This window comes from Lissotriton vulgaris, chromosome 2_1 (genome assembly GCF_964263255.1).
Source record: "Lissotriton vulgaris chromosome 2_1, aLisVul1.2, whole genome shotgun sequence".
NCBI lineage: Eukaryota > Metazoa > Chordata > Amphibia > Caudata > Salamandridae > Lissotriton > Lissotriton vulgaris.
The window spans coordinates 39,060,307-39,075,709 of NC_141687.1; positions in this window are offsets into that span (position 1 = coordinate 39,060,307).

A 15,403-nucleotide genomic window follows, 5' to 3' on the forward strand; every position below is an offset into this window, starting at 1 on the left:
TTGTTGAACGTCCAGGGTGGGGCTCCACTGCAAGGGTTAACTCTCTGAGACAGACACACTCCCTGGACGGATGCTGAAGCAGATCTCGGCAGCAAGCGCCCAGCCCACTGCGCTGTCTCAGCTCTCTGCTAGCAGACATCAGATAACCCATCCAGGGCTCTGCCGTCCTGCTCTGAAGGGGGTGAGGGGGTGCGGGGGGGGAGGGGCGCTGGGGGGGGGGGGGCCTCCGCCAGGGGACAGGCCATGAAATTGCTTTGAAGGATAGAAGTGCTGACTGCGCCGCGGATCGATGGCGCTTTTCATCCTCTACGGCGCTGGAGTTTGGAAAGTTCTGGAAGGAGCGCCGAGAGGCCGGGGTCGGGGGGAGGCGCTGTGCGGCCGCTGTCCGGGGAGAGGGGGCATTAACGTGCCCTGTCAGGAGCCCTCGAGCCGGCCCCGCGTCGATAATGCATTATTTCCTAATCCCGGCTCTGCTGACAGCCGGGATAATGGAAGGATGGCCGGGCCGGGGGGGATCAGGGGATTATCGTGTCAAGGGCCGGGGCCAGGGAGGCTCCGGGTAATTACCGAGAGCCGGGGGTGGCGGCCTCTCCCCCGCCCCCGCCTCAGGCCGCTCCATCACTGTCACCCGTCCTCGTCCTGACAGTGTCCTCTCTGGGCCCAGCCAATGGAAGCGGCCCCTCTCCTACCAATGTACTCTGCCATCTTCCGTCTCTTCCTCTTTCTCATCCTCCCTCTGCCTTTCTTTTTATCTTTCTTTCAGTTTATCCCCTTCCTCTTTCTTGCTCATCCAGGTTACCTTCTCTTGTTTTCTTGCATTATGGGTAGTCAACTCTAGCCCCACAATCTCCAACGCGAGCCATTCTGTCTTCCTCCTTCTCTTTCTCTGACTCTCTCCCTGTCCCTCTCTCTTTTTCTTTTATCAATGCCAGTGTTTCCTCTCTTTTCTCGCTTGCAGTTTGGCAAGTCGTCGCTAACACATCAGGGCTCCGCCCACCTCATTCATTCTCCCTCTGGTTTTCTTTTCCTCTTTTTGACTCTTTCCCCCTTTCTTATAGCTTCTCCTTCCTCTTCTTATTTTACTCTCACTTTGACTTTCTCTTGCATTATGAGAACTGAACCCTAATCCCTGTACTCCCTGCCACACTAGATCCATTTTTCATGTTCTCTATTGTTTTCTTTTACTCTTACTCTTAGTTCTTTCCTCTCTTTCTTTCTCACTTTCACTTTCTTGGCTCTCTTTTTCTTGTATTATAGAAAGTCAGCACTAACCACTCCCCCACTTCAACAATTTCCTCTCTTCCTTCCACTCTCTCTTTATATTTCTTTCACTTTCTTTCTCCTCTTTCTTTCTACTTTACTTCCTCACCTCTCTTTCTCTAGCATTATGGGTAATCTACCCCAGCCCTTCAGCTCCACATCCCACCTGATTCATTCTGTTGCTCTACAAATTTTTACTTTCATTTTCTAATTGTTTTCCTTTCTCTTTTTCTCTTTCACTCTTACTCTTTACTCTGAGTCTCATTGTCTTTCTCTCCCATTACTAAACCTAATCCTCTCTTACCCACAGTCTACCAACATTTTTTACTTTTCTAAGGGACTCATTTCTCTCACAAGCACTGCCTCTTTGTCCTTACCCTTGCGGAGTGCTCAGAAGTCGCTTCAGAGTCTTGCCTTGATCTGTAGTTTGTCCCCATTTGGTAAGACTGGGATATGAGATACTCATTGTTTCGAGGTCCAACCCTATTACCGACTTGTCCATATTCCTTGTCCGAGTCCCTATTGACAAGAACATTGGGGCATATTACCAACAACTAGCGATATTTATTGCTAAATGAGCTTAGTGATATTTTTTTTTATCGCCGCGCATCGCCTGATTTTTTTTCAGAGATAATGTGCTATTAGCAACATTTATCTCAAATACAATAAAATATCTGGCGATAGCTGCTCAATGCTTCAGGCATTATCGCCAATAGGGTCTTAACCTGAATATCCACCTCCATTTGGATATACAGGTTAAGAAGTGGTCTGAGCAGGTGTTAGATTTTGGAGATATTTGTGCTTAGCACAACATTTTTTATCACTTCGCCTGCGTTGATAATAGGCGATACCGATGTTAGCGACTGCTTTCAGTCGCTAACAGTTTGGGTACGCCCACTTTGCATGTCTTTAGCGATAAATATCGCTGACATGCAAAGCGGGCCCCAAACCGGTCGCTATTGCCTACAAGACGTCGCTGAATGTTGTTAGCGACAGCTTGCTAATAGGGGGATAGAACTATTGCCGCTTTCGCGGGAAAAAGACCTGCTAAAGCGGCGATAATGCCCTTGAAAATATGCCCCATTTTTCTGACTGGCGTACCCCGTTTCCCTATCCAGGTGTCGGTATGCAAATCTGCATCACCTTGACATGCCCTGTGCAGGCCAAGGGCTCGGACCAGCAGCGATGCAGTCCCTTTACGGACTTTAGTGCAACCTGATTGGATCCGTCTCTACCGTTGTAAGACTCAGTAATAAACTGGGACTGTGACATTCTCAGTAAGAATGAGAGACAAGGGTCAAAGATTCAAGCCTTTATGTAGGAAATTATTAAACAAAATACTAGAAATAGCATCAGTCAAGTCAGCAGCTAGACTATGGATCACACCTACAAAGAACTCAGTAAAGTTCAATAGAAATCCGAGCATAGATTTGCCATGAAACAGCAGGAAAATGGGTGTTTGAGCGATGGGGGGAAATGAAGGACTTTTTATAGGACTTTAGACAAAGGATTTCACACATCATTAATCAATCAATCAATCATGACATTTGTATGGCGCACTACTCACCCGGGGGGGTCTCAAGGCACTGGGGGAGGGGTGGCCGTCACTGCTCGAAAAGCCAGGTCTCGAGTTGCTTCCTGAAGGAGAGATGGTCCTGAATTACCCGGAGGTGGATGGGGAGGGAGTTCCATGTCTTGGCTGCCAGGTACGAGAAGGACCTTCCACCGGCGGTGGCTCGGCGGATGCGTGGAACGGCGGCGAGGGCCGGGCTGGTCAACCGTAGCTGGCGGGTGGGCGTGTAGAAGGTCAGGCGGTCGTTGATGTACCTGGGGCCCAGTTTGTGGAGAGCCTTGTGTGCGTGGGTGAGGAGTCTGAACGTGATCCTCTTGCTGACGGGGAGCCAGTGCAGGTCTCTCAGGTGGCCGGAGATGTGGTTGTGTCGGGGGATGTCCAGGATGAGCCGTGCAGAGGCGTTCTGGATGCGTTGGAGTCTTTTCTGTAGTTTGGCCGTGGTTCCGGCGTAGAGGGCGTTCCCGTAGTCCAGTCGGCTGGTGACGAGTGCCTGGGTGACCGACTTCCTGACTTCAGTGGGGATCCAACGGAAGATCTTTCGGAGCATGCGCAGGGTGTTGAAGCATGATGACGATATGGCGTTGACTTGTCTGGTCATTGAGAGGGAGGAGTCCAGGATGAAACCCAGGTTACGTGTGTGGTCCGTTGGCTTGGGAGTGTAGCCCAGGGCGGCGGGCCACCAGGAGTCGTCCCAGGCGGAGGGAGATGGTCCCAGCCTAAGTATGAGCGGAAAATCCGTTCCGCTCGCGGATTTTGCGGATTTTCGGTAAATTCGCAATCCGCGATATTGGCGAATTTCCCGCAAAATTCGCACGCAGCGGATTTTTTTTTCTTGGTGATACAATTTTGCGGCGTGCGGCGTTCACTTACCGTCATTCAGCGTTTGCCGAGTTGTTTTTCTCGATATTTTGCGAGTACTGCGCCATTTTGGATCTTGCTGCGGGATCCCGCGGGAGTTTGGCGACGCATCGCGCGAGTTCACAATTGCGAACATGTAGGTGCTGCGGGCAGCAACAATCTCGCACTCGCGAAATTACAAAATTTGCCATTCTGCACAAGAAATCCACTAGCAAGCAGCATAGACCTTCTGAAAATGATGATTTTTATCAGAATAACTCCTCAGGTTGACATTTCCCTGCACTTTTTGGGATTTGAGGCCTTTTGACTTTCTTTGGATCATTTTTGGATTAGAAATCAACTTTCACAAGTAAGTTTGTTTGGGGCATTACAGTTGCTGTTCTGCAGAAAACCGAGTTTTGCAAAACTGAAAGCACTCAGCAGGTGCAAAAGTTCACTCATCATTAGTAACCGTTCCCTGTAGTGCTTCCTGACTGGGGCCCCTCCAGAGTTCAGTTGCTAGTTGCAACAATTGTATGACCCTGCTCTGACCCTCACAGCAGGCTCATAGAATAGCTACAAGTAGGCCACAAAGTTCCTGAAAAAAAAAATAGCACTGCAACAGAAAGCAAATTACAGATAAGGAAGCAGGTGCGAGACTGGAATTTTAAAACAGTGACACATTAATAAATCAACCCCAAATTAATTCATGTCAGTTGAAGCAGGGCAGGTGTGCTTGTTTTTCCCCCCATAATCTACAGTGATGATGAACCAGAGGGTGGCATTGATGTACCAGAGGGTGGCATGGGTGAAACAGAGGGTGGCAGTGGTGAAACAGAGGGTGCTGAGAACCTGTGATGATGAACCAGACACAGAAACAACATAGTCGCGACAGTTGCAAGCCGACAAGTAAGTTTGCAATTGCGAACTGGTACAAAACCCTCGCAAACTGGCAGAAACCCTTGCGAACACAAAAAAAAATCCGCAAATTTGCGAGAATTCGCGGTTTTTGCGGATTGCGAGTTCGCAAATACGTAAATTCGCGAACGCCAGATTCGCAAAATTCGCCCATGCTTAGTCCCAGGATGAGGACTTCTGTCTTGTCTGAGTTCAGTTTCAGGGGGCTGTTCTTCATCCATTCGGCGACGTCTTTCATCCCCTCGTGTAGGCTGGTTCTGGCGGAGGCTGGATCGTTGGTGAGGGAGAGGATCAGCTGGGTGTCGTCTGCGTAGGAGATGATGTTGAGGTTGTGTTGGCGTGCGATGGCTGCGAGGGGGCTCATGTATACGTTGAAGAGGGTGGGGCTGAGTGAAGATCCTTCTTTTCTGAAGTTTGGCCCTGGTTCCGGCGTAGAGGGCGTTCCCGTAGTCCAGTCGGCTGGTGACGAGTGCCTGGGTGACCGACTTCCTGGTTTCAGTGGGGATCCAACGGAAGATCTTTCGGAGCATGCGCAAGGTGTTGAAGCATGATGACGATATGGCGTTGACTTGTCTGGTCATTGAGAGGGAGGAGTCCAGGATGAAACCCAGGTTACTTGTGTGGTCCGTTGGCTTGGGAGTGTAGCCCAGGGCGGCGGGCCACCAGGAGTCGTCCCAGGCGGAGGGAGATGGTCCCAGCCTAAGCATGAGCGGAAAATCCGTTCCGCTCGCGGATTTTGCGGATTTTCGGTAAATTTGCAATCCGCGATATTCATGAATTTCCCGCAAAATTCGCACGCAGCGGATTTTTTTTTCTTGGTGATACAATTTTGCGGCGTGCGGCGTTCACTTACCGTCATTCAGCGTTTGCCGAGTTGTTTTTCTCGATATTTTGCGAGTACTGCGCCATTTTGGATCTTGCTGCGGGATCCCGCGGGAGTTTGGCGACACATCGCGCGAGTTCACAATTGCGAACATGTAGGTGCTGCGGGCAGCAACAATCTCGCACTCGCAAAATCACAAAATTTGCCATTCTGCACAAGAAATCCACTAGCAAGCAGCATAGACCTTCTGAAAATGATGATTTTTATCAGAATAACTCCTCAGGTTGACATTTCCCTGCACTTTTTGGGATTTGAGGCCTTTTGACTTTCTTTGGATCATTTTTGGATTAGAAATCAACTTTCACAAGTAGGTTTGTTTGGGGCATTACAGTTGCTGTTCTGCAGAAAACCGAGTTTTGCAAAACTGAAAGCACTCAGCAGGTGCAAAAGTTCACTCATCATTAGTAACCATTCCCTGTAGTGCTTCCTGACTGGGGCCCCTCCAGAGTTCAGTTGCTAGTTGCAACAATTGTATGACCCTGCTCTGACCCTCACAGCAGGCTCATAGAATAGCTACAAGTAGGCCACAAAGTTCCTGAAAAAAAAAATTGCACTGCAACAGAAAGCAAATTACAGATAAGGAAGCAGGTGCGAGACTGGAATTTTAAAACAGTGACACATTAATAAATCAACCCCAAATTAATTCATGTCAGTTGAAGCAGGGCAGGTGTGCTTGTTTTTCCCCCCATAATCTACAGTGATGATGAACCAGAGGGTGGCATTGATGTACCAGAGGGTGGCATGGGTGAAACAGAGGGTGGCAGTGGTGAAACAGAGGGTGCTGAGAACCTGTGATGATGAACCAGACATAGAAACAACATAGTCGCGACAGTTGCAAGCCGACAAGTAAGTTCGCAATTGCGAACTGGTACAAAACCCTCGCGAACTGGCAGAAACCCTTGCGAACACAAAAAAAAATCCGCAAATTTGCGAGAATTCACGTTTTTTGCGGATTGCGAGTTCGCAAATACGTAAATTCGCGAACGCCAGATTCGCAAAAATCGCCCATGCTTAGTCCCAGGATGAGGACTTCTGTCTTGTCTGAGTTCAGTTTCAGGGGGCTGTTCTTCATTCATTCGGCGACGTCTTTCATCCCCTCGTGTAGGCTGGTTCTGGCGGAGGCTGGATCGTTGGTGAGGGAGAGGATCAGCTGGGTGTCGTCTGCGTAGGAGATGATGTTGAGGTTGTGTTGGCGTGCGATGGCTGCGAGGGGGCTCATGTTTACGTTGAAGAGGGTGGGGCTGAGTGAAGATCCTTGTGGTACGCAGCAGATGACTTCGGTGGCCTCGGATCTGAATGGGGGAGGCAGACTCTATGGGTTCTTCCGGCGAGGAACGAGATGATCAACTCCAGCGCCTTCTCTTGGATACCGGTGTTGCTGAGGCGCTGCACTAGGGTGCGGTGGCAGACGGTGTCGAACGCTGCGGAGAGGTCGAGGAGGATGAGGGTCACTGTTTCCCCGTTGTCGAGCAAGGATCTGATGTCGTCCATGGCTGCGATGAGGGCGGTCTCGGTGCTGTGGTTGGCTCGGAAGCCGGACTGCGAGTGGTCGAGGCATCCGTTCGTCTCGAGGAAGGCGGCAAGCTGTCTGTTGACGGACTTCTCGATGACTTTGGCAGGAAAAGGGAGGAGCGAGATGGGTCGGAAGTTCTTGAGGTCGGTAGGGTCCGCTGTTGGTTTCTTCAGGAGGGCGCTGAGCTCGGCGTGCTTCTAGCTTTCCTGGAAGGTGGCGGTGTTGAAGGAGGCGTTGATGATGTCTCTGAGTTGGGGTGCGATGATGGAGTCGTCTTGTTGAAGACGTGGTGGGGGCAGGGGTCGATTGGGGATCCGAAGTGGATGGTGTTCATCGTGCGGATGGTGTCTTCGGTGCTGACCATGGTCCAGGTTCTGAGGGTGGTGGTGGGGGGCGATGGTTTGGTGGTAGAGTGCGTGGTCGGAGCACCGAAGCAGCTGTGTATTTCGGCGATCTTGCGGTGGAAGAATGAGGCGAGTGAGTCGCAGAGGTCTTGCGAGGGAGTGATGTTGTTGTTTCCGGCGTTGGGGTCGGAGAGCTCTTTGACGATGCTGAAGAGTTCCTTGCTGTTGTGGGCGTTGTTGTCCAGTCATTCTTTGAATGCTGTCTTCTTGGTGGTGCGGATCAGCTGGTGGTGTTTGCGGGTGGCGTGCTTGAGGGCAGTCCAGTTGACTGTGATCTGGTCATTGCGCCAGACTTTCTCGAGGGTGCAGCAGTTCTCCTTGGAGTTCATGAGTTCGTCGGTGAACCAAGAGGCTTTCTTGCTGCCGTGTCTGCTGGGAGGGGTCTTCAGTGGTGCGAGGACGTCTGCGCAGTTGGTGATCCATTGCGTGAGGTTGTTGGCTGCTTCGGTGGGGTCCGTTGTGCTGGCAGGTGGGTTCTGGCTGAGGGAGGTGGTGAGCTGGTCGGCGGTGATCTTGTTCCAGTTCCTGCGGGGAACCTGTTGCGGGTGGTGGTGGGTCGTGGTTCTTCTGAAGCTGAAGTGGACGCAGCTGTGGTCAGTCCAATGAAGTCCGGTGGAGTGGCTGAAGGAGATGTGCTTGCTGGAGGAGAAGACTGGGTCGAGCGTGTGGCCGGCGTAGTGGGTGGGGGTGTTCACCAGTTGTTTGAGGCCGAGGTTGGCGAGGTTGTCCAGCAGGGTGGTGGTGTTGCTGTCTTTGTTGTTCTCCAGGTGGAAGTTGAGGTCCCCTAGGAGGATGTAGTCAACGGAGGAGAGGGCGTGCGGACTGATGAAGTCTGTGATGTCGTCGCTGAAACGTGTGCGTGGTCTGGGGGTCTGTAGATGAGGGTACCTCTGAGTGTGGTCTTGGGGTCGGTGTGTATCTGGAAGTGGAGGTGTTCTGCGGCGGTGAAAGTGTTGTCGGAGCTGGTCATGATGCGGATGGTGTTTTTGTGCACGATGGCGATGCCTTCTCTTGTCTGGTGGACGCGGTCCCTCCGGGTGATCTTGTATCCGTCCGGGATGGCGATGTCGGGCGCTGAGGAGGCATTCATCCAGGTTTCCGTGAGGAAGGCGACGTCTGGTGATGTAGTGTCAAGTAGGTTCCAGAGTTCGATGGCGTGTCTGTGGACGGAGCGGGTGTTGAGCAGGGTGCACTTGAGGTGGTTGCTGTTGGTATTCGGCTTGGCGGGTGCGGTGCAGGTCTGGAGGCAGGTGAATTTGCAGGCTTGGCAGGTGAAGGGTCCGTGGGTGAGTTTTGGGTTGGCTCGGTAGCATGCTGGCGATTCGCCGGTGTTGAGTGCGTTGAGGGTGGTGGCGTTGTAGGTCCGTCGTGTGGTCTGGTGATGGCAGGGTTCAGGGGTCCTGGTGCTGGCGCGGGCCAGGCACAGATGGGCGCAGACGGGCTTGCCTTCGACGCACAATCGGCGCACCCGCTGCGCGTGAACGCTGCACGTACGCGCGGACTCTGCCATAAATGGGAGTGGGGGGGGGGGGCGGAGCGAGGGAGGAGCAGCTGGGAGGCGGGAGCGGGGTGGCGAGTGGGGAGGGGAGCGGTGCGGTGATGCTGGAGGGAACAGAGGTGGGGCCGCGGGGAGCAGCGGCAGGGAGGGGGGAGCGGGGTGGAGCAGCGAGGGAAAAACGGCAGTATAGGCACAAAAACAATCAGGGGCACAACAGTTGAGAAGGAAAACAATTACAGGCACAACAGAGAGATCAGGGGCACAACAGTAGAAAGAAAAACAATTACTGGCACAACAGCGAGATCAGGGGCACAACAGTAGAAAGAAAACATATACTGGCACAACAGCGAGATCAGGGGCACAACAGTGGATACAATACGGGCAGCGGCAGCTGCAATGGAGACCGGGCACACGAGGATGGGCCACGCAGCGGGTGGAGCGACCGGCTCTGACCAGGTCAGGTCAGGTCACAAACAATTGGCTCTCAGGATATGCACCAATGAGGAACAGGCAACAAGAAACATTTTACTACATAATACATTTGAAGATTCTTTCATCATACTATTACATTGGATTCAATGGTTCCCAGAGTGGATTCGGGTGACATAAACTGTACCATTGTATGCAAGCCAGCCTGGAGCAGCCAGGTTGTCCTCAGTTGGGGGCATCCTAGTCCCAAAGACTAGGAAAGGTCTCAATTCTCAGTTCGAGCAAAGGCATTGACAGCAATAATGGTTACGTGGTGTAGTGCGGCATTAATTCAAAATGGAAAGCAGCGCACTTTCCATTACATAAGCACAAGTTTGACTTTAAACAGATTGGGAGCATGGAAAAGTTAATAGAGCATTCACACAAACAAATAAAAATAAAAACTATAAACATGGCTTCCTTTCTGTTCCTGTGTTATAAGGAGGAAGGAACTATGAGTCACTTCCTTTTTTCTTGTTCCAATGATAGGTGCTCGTCTGAGCCTTCAGGTAGGGACAAGAATTCTTTAAAAAAATAATTTTAAGAAATGTAATTCGTCATTGTGTTTAGTGATGTTGCTATAACAGACCATTTTTATGGACCGTGAGAATGCACCCCTTTCTTTGACGTTGCTGCACAGGTGTTTTCAGGATGGTGGTATGACTTGTTTTTACCTGCTCTAGCATTGGGGTGTTTTTATAGTTGATTACGCAGGAGTATGACTACTTACATTGCAAGAGTTCTGGGAGTCAAGATGCTTGGTTGCTGGGTACTGCTAGACATCAGTGTTAGACCTGTCAGTATTAGGGTGGTCTTCCCCCAAACGTTTTGCCTTCACCTCCCTGCCTTCTGAGTTAGTTTTTGTTGGTTTTAAACCTCTGTGAACTTTAGCACCGCCAACTAGGGCTAATGTGCTTGTGCTCACTCCCTAAAATATAGTGAAATTGGCATACACTTGATTGGCATTTTTAAATTACTTTGTAAGTCCCAGGTAAAGTGGTTTACCATATACCCAAGGCCTGTAAATAAAATGCTACTAGTAGGCCTGCTTATAAAACTAAACATGGGGGCCCCCACATACCATAGATGCAACCACTATTTTCAATGCACTATGCAATTCAGCCGCCATGCACTCCACCTTTACGATCCTTGCGGATCTTAATATCCATTTCGATAAGGGTGAAGACAAATTAGCCACTGATTTAATATCAGATCTGGAAACTCTCCAGCTCAGGCTGCAAAGTAGGCACCCCACCCATACAATGGGTCATCTCCTGGACCCTATCTTCTCTAGCATTCCTGATCTTATGACTCTATGTCCTACTCCACTACCATGGTCAGATCACTTTTTAATATCATTGAACTGGCGGCTTCCCACCATCGCTCGCCCCAAACCTCCAGCTAGCAAACCTACTCGACCTTGGGCCACACTAGACCTAGAAAAATGGAAGCTTAATTTGGAGCACTCCTCCCCATCTCTAGTCCCTGACCCTCCTTTAGCCGATCTCCAGTTCTCCAAATGGATCGAAGAGTCATTGGACAAGACTCTGCCGAAAAAATCCACCTGTAAACCTCGGGGCAAAATTACCTCGCCATGGTTTACCCAGGAAATACGCCTCTTAAAAAAGATCTTAAAAAAAAACGAAAGAGATTGGAGAAAAAACGTCGACCCTATTAAAAACTAGAATACAGTGCCTATACTTTTCACGGTATTTCAGTATCATTGGGCGGGCGCTTAACTGGTGCGAACTGTGATTGTATGCTTGTTTATCCTGAATTGTATGCCTTAGCGCCACTGTCTTAAATGTGATCGATGTAATTGTGGAAATCCTACTATTTTGCCCGCCCTTTATGCGACTTTGTGATATTGTATGGCACCTGATCCTTCTATTTTTATATTGTAAAATGGAGCCTTTAGAATCCTGTCTTTCGCAGGGTATGCTTTATAGCCAGTTTTAATTAAAGTTGCGGTACATTTTGGTTCCCGGGCGGCCGAGTCTTGTCTTAACTGACTTGCTGTGATGAAACTGATTAGCGGCCGGCCCTGGTGGTTGTAGGCCCATATTTGTAACTGGTTGAAGTATCAATAAAGGTTTTCCCAAAAAAAAAAACTAGAATACAAACGCACGATTCTGAATTATAAAAAGGCCCTTAAAATTGCTCAATCCAACTTCTTTGAAGAAAAAATCAAATCATCAACCAACTCATCTAGGGCGACCTTTCAAATTGCTAAAAAACTTCTCAAAACCCCAGACCCTCCCCCCCATGTTGCACCCTCGGTCAGCCGGTCTAATGAACTAGCTGAATTTTTTGACTCCAAGATTAAGAACATCCTCAACTCCCTCCCCTTACAAATACCAGACATACCCTCCCTTTCTAACCAGTCCAGCTCCAGTTCACATACGGACGAACCTCGTCTAACTCGGTTCACCCCCATGACTATAGGTACTCTATCCCCTATACTTCACTCAATTAAAAGTGGATCCCCATTAGACCCGGCACCTTTTAACATCCTTAAATCAGTTGCCCCTACCATCCTTTCGTAGATGGCAACATTGATTAACATCTCGCTGGCTCATGGTATTGTCCCACGTACTTAGAAAAAAGCAATTATCAAAGCCCTAACCAAAAAAACATACTTAGATCCCCTAGAGCTAAGCAACTTCCAGCCGATATCCCTGCTTCCAGGCATAAGCAAGATCACTGAAAAATGTGTCAACCGTCAACTCTCAAACTTCCTTGAAATCAATGATCTCCTTAGGTCCTCAAAAACTGGCTTTAGACCCGGCCAGAGTACGGAGACCGTGATGTTGGCGGTTGTCGAAGATGCGAGAAAGATCATTGACGCAGGAGGATCAGTGGCAGTGATCCTCCTGGATCTAAGCTCAGCCTTCGACACCGTCAACCACTCGATATTGGTCCATAGGCTTAGGGACCTCGGTATAGCCGAGACGGCGTTGTCATGGCTGGAATCCTTTCTGAACAACAGATCATTTCAGGTAGCGGACGGTAATTTCACCTCCAGGCCTACTGCCATACACTGTGGGGTCCCTTAGGGCTCATCCCTGAGCCCGACCCTTTTTAACGTTTACATGTCCCCCCTTGAGAAAATTGTCACTCCATTTGGAATTAAGCTTTTAACATACGCTGATGATACCCAGCTGGTGGTCTCTCTTAGTCAACATATCCAATCCCCTACTAATCTCTACACCTGTCTTAGTGACATTACCGAATGGATGAACATGTCCCATCTCAAGCTCAATAGTGGAAAGACGGAGATTATGGTCTTGGGCAACCAATCACACTTCCGCCCTGAGACCCTGTGGCCACCTTGCATGGGCATACCACCTAAACCTCAACATGAGATCAAGAGTTTAGGAATCTAGCTGGACGAAGATCTTAACTTCTACACCCAAGCAAGGAAAACGGCCGGTGTTTGTTATGGCCTATTACGGACTGCTAGATAAATCTTTCCCCTACTCCCGGCCCAGTCTCAAAAACTATTGATCCAGGGTCTAGTGATATCCCGTCTGGACTACAGCAATGCCTTATAATTAGGGGCTCCTAAAAAGGTATTGACAAAACTCCAAACTGTGCAAAATACTGCTGCTCGGCTTCTTACAGGAACACACCGCCGATGTTCAGCCAAGCCAGCACTCAAAGCCCTGCACTGGCTGCCCATTCAGGAAAGAGTGCACTTTAAGGCTCTTTGCACCACCCATAAAATCCTGCAGGGAAAGGCCCCACCCATTCTAAAAGACCTCGTCACCCCCTACAGGACTAATCGAACACTCCGTTCTTCACATGACAATCTGGCATCCGTACCCAGGATCAAAAAAGCCCGCTCTGAAGGCCGACTATTTGCATACAATGCCTCCAAGTTATGGAACTTACTCCCCTCTGATATTCGGACCCAGCCCAATCTTCTTCCATTCCGAAAGGCACTCAAGACCTGGCTGTTCCCATAACACTTCTTTCTCAATTCTTCTGTCACATCTATCACTAGCGCTGGGATGTTCACGGGCAGCCATGCGCTTTAAAAATCTGGAAAATAAAATAAAAATAAAATAATGATTCTGTACCTCTCAAAGCCATGAATGGATAAAGCTTGTACTTTACTTCTTATTTAACATAAAGAAATCCACTCACCAGTGCGGACACTTACTTACATATAGGTGTGACACTTCCAAATAACATTAGTTGTACACATTAACATTAGAATAGAAAAGAAACAGAAAGTAGTACATTAAAAAATACATATTACAATTTTTTATCTGTGGGCTATTACTTTGCACAAATGATATTAATTCCAAAATAAAAGACATCATTTTACATAGTTTTTTTTTTCTTGGAGTTTTATGCAGCACAAACTTGACCCATAGTTATCGGAGTGCTTTACATGGGCACCAATTTCGTTAAAGACAGACGCATTAATTTTTACAAAGCATGAAGAAATTAAGTGAGTTGCCCAGAATCACAGGATGTTGGGCTTCATTGCCGAGACTCAAACCCGGTTTCCCAGATTTGAGGCCGACCACCCTAGACATTAGGCTACATCTTCTCCCCAATAAGTTAAAACTTAGGACCATTAAGACAAATACCAAGTCTCACATAACTTGTCTGTACATAAATGAACACGTGTTTGCAAATTTTTCAAACAAAACAATGAGAACATACATACGTGTCTGACATATAGAGTGCTATTATTAACCAAACTAGAAACATCCAATTAAGGTATCACATATATATTGAAATGTTACTGTCGCACTGATATGTTTGTATCTCAGGGGGCATTTTATTGCCCTCTTTAGTGCGGTCTGTCAGGTACTAAAAGAAAAGGGTGGGCTATGGGATCAGGGTACAAAACAGTGGTTCAGATAAACATCAGGTGAAGAAATAACAATTATCTCATTCTTTTCTGTGATTATTCAATTACATTTTATGGATATTGGGTGCCCATGAATCCTTAAATTCCTCTGACGCGTTTCAACCTTCTAGGTGGGCCTTTCACTTTGATGAAGCTCTTCCTCAGTGCATAAAGATGGGGAGATACTCAATTTGGTTTGGTATTGAATGTGTATGTCAATTGACAGATTATGTAAATCTAAGCTTTCAATTTACCGAGAATTGCCGATGTCTTCATATCTCATGTGTCTCAAGTATCAGCTATTGTAAATTTATGTTTCAGGGCATATTGTTGTACACGAACAGTGGTTTATATTGTTTTGCATAGTGGAGTTCCTCCGTGTTATTACTATTACGTGGAGTTTATACTCCCATACTGTAGTATGGCCTAAGGCCTGATTTTGCGCGCATGTTAAGTTAGCATAGACTTATTAGAAGTTTAAACACCATTTTGCCTTTTGCTGCTTTTGCACACGACACTGCAAAGCTGTTTTTTGTACGTTAGCCTTCACAAAAGTCTACACATGAGAAAAGGTTTGTTTTTGACATCTCCAGACTTACATCCTGCCCCTAGTCTGAACAGTGAGTGCTGAAGCCGTCAAGGTTATCAAAACATGGTAGCTGTTTTTCGACATGTTCGAGTAACGCTTTCTAGACATAACATTTTGTCAGCTGTGAGCCAAGTAAGATTCTGGCGCCTTTATTATTCCACACTTGCCAGGATTTCACACACTTGGAAGATTTCCGTTTCCAGGGATGCAGAGAGCCTATGCTGATCCAGATGTGATTTACTCTTAATTTGCGGAAAGGAAACGGGGACCCCCGCACAAGCCTAAGAGACCTTCTATAGTTTATAATACATAGTTCCTATATAGGAAGGGTGTTAAAACTAGGCACTATAGGACCTGTTTTCACCATCATTGTAATATGATTTCTCCTTTTGTATTTTATGGAATTGTAACCATGCTGACCATATTATTTTTAATCATATGTCTGCTTATGTTGGCTAAGATATTGCAAATAAATATATTAACCTTACAGTGTCTCTTATTTACTCCTGTTGTGGACTGGTATCAGAGTATAACAAAAGAGTGTTCTCACTTCCCACCATTCCTGAGATGGTCCTAAGTCGCATGTTCTAGGT